The 4,612-nt window shown below is 43.6% G+C and overlaps 1 pseudogene; it reads right to left on the reverse strand.

Moving 5' to 3' along the window:
- Positions 1-307: 307 nt before the first annotated feature.
- Positions 308-1,832, reverse strand: LOC149050478 (52 kDa repressor of the inhibitor of the protein kinase-like; annotated as a pseudogene).
- Positions 1,833-4,612: the final 2,780 nt, after the last annotated feature.

The raw sequence follows: 4,612 nt of genomic DNA on the forward strand, positions 1-4,612 counted from the left end.
GATCCAAGAATTTTTCAAGGGAAGGGGGTTGACACTATTGTAGTAACCTTTAACACCAATGGTGTGGAAGGCGAGTGACGGCCCCGTGCCTCTGGCGCGAGCTCTTAGGGGGTCCGGAGCTCATGCAAAATTTTTCCCTCTAAAGCACCATTTACAGAATTCCTGAGACTTGAAAAGCGTAGTGAAGGTATGATACAAAATCTGGAGTTTCTCTTATGTCTCAGCAAGAAACCCAAAAATAAAAGTGCATGATTGAAAGGGGCAGCAGTATCAAAAATAGTTATTTGTCATTTCTCTACATACCTCGTTAATCAAACAACGTAGCCTGTAAGCGTCTCCTAGGATGAGCTTTTATAATTGCATCGCATATCTCGTTTACCTCGAATCCCTCACGGTAATGCACAGCAACAATAGCGAGGTCTGAAAAGCGCTCTTCACACATCGTTGATCTGGTGCACGTCTTGATCCGTTTCATGAGGGAAAAGGACCGCTCAGCTTCCACACAACGGATTGGTAGGGTGCATGCAACGAGAAGAAGACGACGGATGTTTGGAAAAGCATCCTCATCACACGCGACAAGTGCTAGTAGAAGATTGCTTGGAAGTTCCTTCTCTGCTGACTGCCACATAATTTGCCATCTTCGCAGCTCATTCCCAAGGGATTTGGGAAATGGAAGGTCATTCTCCTAGAACAACATTCCTTCTGTTGCTTCAGATAGCACCAAGGTGTTGTTAACTATGATAGAGGGTACTAGGTAAAGGAAGTGACGTGCGTGGCGATCTTCGTCAGAAAATCGGTCTTCCATTTGAATAATCAAAGAATTAAGAAGGGGTATAGCCACAGATTTTTTGTAATGATCAATTGGGCTACAACTGGGAATATTTGAGCGATTCCTCTGTATGCTTGTCTTTCTGGGACTAGCTTAAACAATTCCCAATTTCTCAGCAAGGTCTAGGTCTAGTATTTGTTTGTACCAAACTTGAGAGTTGCTGTCAAGGTTTTTTCTAACGGACTTAATGTTTCCAATTACTTCGTTAACCATCATGTAAGCTTCAAAAATATCTTGGTCCCGTTTCTGCAGCTTTGATGCAAGAGTTTTGACTTCATCAAGAATATTCTTGGTCGCAGTAAAAAACCGCTACGGTCTGGAATGACAACAAAGAGGCCTTCAGTCCTTGGGCTTTTGTGATAGTATCTTTGTCCCAGTTCCAGCTTCAGTAGACGATTTCAAGTTTGGGTACTCGTGGGGGGAGATAATAGCATCTAGAAAGGTGATTAGGAGCTCATACATTTCCAGGAAAAGACCTAGGCACATGTGTCTTTCCACCCAGCGTGTCTTGCATAGACCTGGAGGCTTACTGTGGGAATTCTCAGGCAGGTATTCTTTCAGAGTGAACTCAAACAGCTGCTGTCGCTTTGGGCTGTTATTTAAAAATTGATATGCCTCGCTAATCAGACCTATCAAATTTCGCACTTCTGACAGTTCGCATGATGCTGCGATGGAGAGGTTCGGGTAGTGAGCAATGTGTGAAAAGAGCTGACGGACTGATCTCTTTTATTTTGGTCTGCACCCCTTCCTTTCCTCTTGACATAACGGAAGTTCCATCATATGCCTGACCCCAGATGTTGCTAGGATCCAAAGAAACAGATGGATCAGAGAGAGATTCCAAAATCTTTCTTGAAATCATGGTGGCATTTGTTCGTTCCAAATGCATGAAATTAATCAGGCATTCTTTGACATGAGGATCGTTTGGCGAAGACCGGTCCACAAACCTCAAGCGTAAAGATGAGATCTCCTGGTTTGAGTGTGGATCAGTACTCTCATCAGCCATGATCGTGAAAGGAAGGTCCTTAGTCCTTAGCTCTGCTGTCAGCCTTTCCTTAATTTTGACGCATACCCCTTTCGCGAGATGTACATTGCCTTTTCATAACTTGACAAGTAGTCTAACGGTGGAAGAGGAAAAACTTTGTAAAAAATTTTATTTATGATTAATTTAGGAATAATAAAACAATAACAAGAGACAAATGCTCCTCAAAGGGGGGGTTGCAACCCCCTCAACCCTTCTCCTGGATCCGCCTCAGGAATACCTCGGACAGCCCAAAGGTCAGTTTGGTACACGTTTGAAAGAGCATCAAAAAGCAGTTTTCTATTGCAAAAAAGAAAATTCAGCTTTATCGGAGCACACATGCCTAACTAACCATGAAATTGGATGGGATAGGTCTTTGTTTGGAAGCTTGGCATATTAACTCCGCCTACGCCCCTAAAAATCATGATGACGGCGGCTTACTTCCCGACGACTATTTACACCTCGTCAGAAAAAAGGCAGCTAATCAGTGATCGTACGGTCGAGCAGCACCGAGTCTTCCAGTTTAAAGTATGCCCGAACCGTAGCTTTGTGACGAACCTATGGTTTCCTTAGGGCCTTTGCATTGCTAAGATGCGAAAGGGCTGTGATGCTCAAGTATCAATGAAAAGAACTACCTTGCATCAAAGCATCCTGCTTTGGATTTGAATTTTATGGAAGAAAATGATGGTACGAAAACGTTCTCCTTTAGAAAGTGGAAAGAAGTACTCTTAAACGTAAAAGGCTTCGATCTCAGTGAAACACGGACTAAAATTGGTAGTTTAGACATTCCAGATTAGAAAGCATGCGGCACGGCATGTCCACCCCCGTGTTCTGAGTCCCTTTTCTCCTCTCTGCTACCCCTCTTCGGAAAACAGAAAGAAGATAAAACGCGAAGATGAAATGTGGAATCTTCACCTTGAGTTTTGAGCTCACAAGGAAAGCATTGGTGCCGGAATTATCGATATTTGGATCTCCTTCGACTTGTAGTCTTAGATGGCAAAAGTGTAAAATTGGCATCGTGAACAATAGGGCCACATTAGCTGAACCAAGTGCATTGTTCACCGAGTCATGGAGCGCGAGTCACTGTAAAAGAGTAATCAGTATTGATCTACTCAGAGGCACACCTCGACCTACATTCCTGAGACGCTCTGGTGCTAAGAGACAGAGGCACCCGTGCATACACTATTTCAACACCATTTCATTCCGTCCGCTGATGTTGTGATGATGTTAACCTCAACTTAGGACCTACTCACACTCCATCACGCCTCAATGGTTTGAAACAAAATATCGACGCGAAACACTGAAACCTAATAACACTGGATCGTGTTTGTTTGTATCCGAATGATCAACAGTTGACCTTGTATACTCTAAGTACGAGGTCGCTGAATAATAAATCAGCTGTTTTTGTGGACCCAGTGTGTGATGTAAGGGCGGATTTGTTTACCATATGTGAGACCTGGCCTAAAGATAAACATTCTGCTGTTTTGAGCGAGCTCACTTCGCCCGGATATAGAACACTTGCACATTGTCAGCGACCTGGCCGCAAGGGCGGTGGCACTGCATAGTTAATCAAAGAAGGGATCAATGTCAGTAATGTTTATTCTGATTAGATAGCGTCGTTTGAGGTTTCCGAATGGATGGTCAGTTTTGGTCCTACTCGTTTGCGCACTGTTATTTCGTACAGACCGCCGTATTCAAAAGATCATCCAATAACTGTTGGCGTTTTTTTTTTTTCATGAGTTTGCTGAATACCTCGAATCTGTCGTCATGTCCAGCGATAAGTTATTGATAACTGGTGATTTTAATATCCTTATGGATGTACCTACCGATCGTAATAACATACATTACAGAGATCTTTTAGAAGCGATGGGTCTTGTCCAACATGTGAAGCAACCTACTCATAGCGGAGCTCGCAGCTCTCGAAGCGTAGCATAATTGTACAAAATAGTAGTAACCCATCAAGCCGAAAAAATTTGGTCGCGCGACCGTACGACCGTACGACCGACCGTAGAAGGTGCTACTTTTAGCATGCATGGCCAACTGTACCACGGGCACTATCTTAGCCATTACGTAATGGAAGGGCGGGGGGAGAAGGTAATGTGCAGGCGCGATTGCGCACGTAACTTGGATACCCCATTAGTGTGTGGAAACACCGGCAGATCGCAATGAAGTGCGCATACTCGAGTATCGAGCTTCAGTGTAGTGTACCGCGGGCATACGGCATTGCACAAGGGCTTCACGTGGGCTAGTAGCAAATAGTTTCAGTTGCAACCAGCGTTGCGCGAAATCAAACTGGTGAGGTTGAAGTTGAGCGGTAATTCTCATTATTTTACAATCTCTAATCAACAATACCGGCAGAGCTAACACTTTGTCAACGGGAGGAAATCGTTATGATTCTAGTTTGTGGAGAGAGGGTTTTGAGTGAAAATAGGATGAAAAAAAAGAGACTGAGCGACCAAAAAAACAAGAAGTTAAATACATAGAGCAAATTGAGAAAAACGCGCAAGAAAGTTAGAGAGGACACCAAAATATGCAGCATACGGTGAAAGGAACGCTAAAGAGAACAATAAAAGATATCAGTAAAAAGATAAATATGTAGCGAAGAGCAACGCGAGAAGGAAGTATAAAGACGCTCCTGAAACCAGACTGAGAGGAGGTCATCAGCAAAGAGAAGCGAACTACTGAAGGATCCGAGAAAGACGAGGAGGTAAGTCGTGTTTTATCCGGGTTTTCCCACATGCTAAGACCCAGACAAATTCAAACCT

Source organism: Pocillopora damicornis, chromosome 2, assembly GCF_964200805.1.
Source record: "Pocillopora damicornis chromosome 2, jaPocDami1.2, whole genome shotgun sequence".
NCBI lineage: Eukaryota > Metazoa > Cnidaria > Anthozoa > Scleractinia > Pocilloporidae > Pocillopora > Pocillopora damicornis.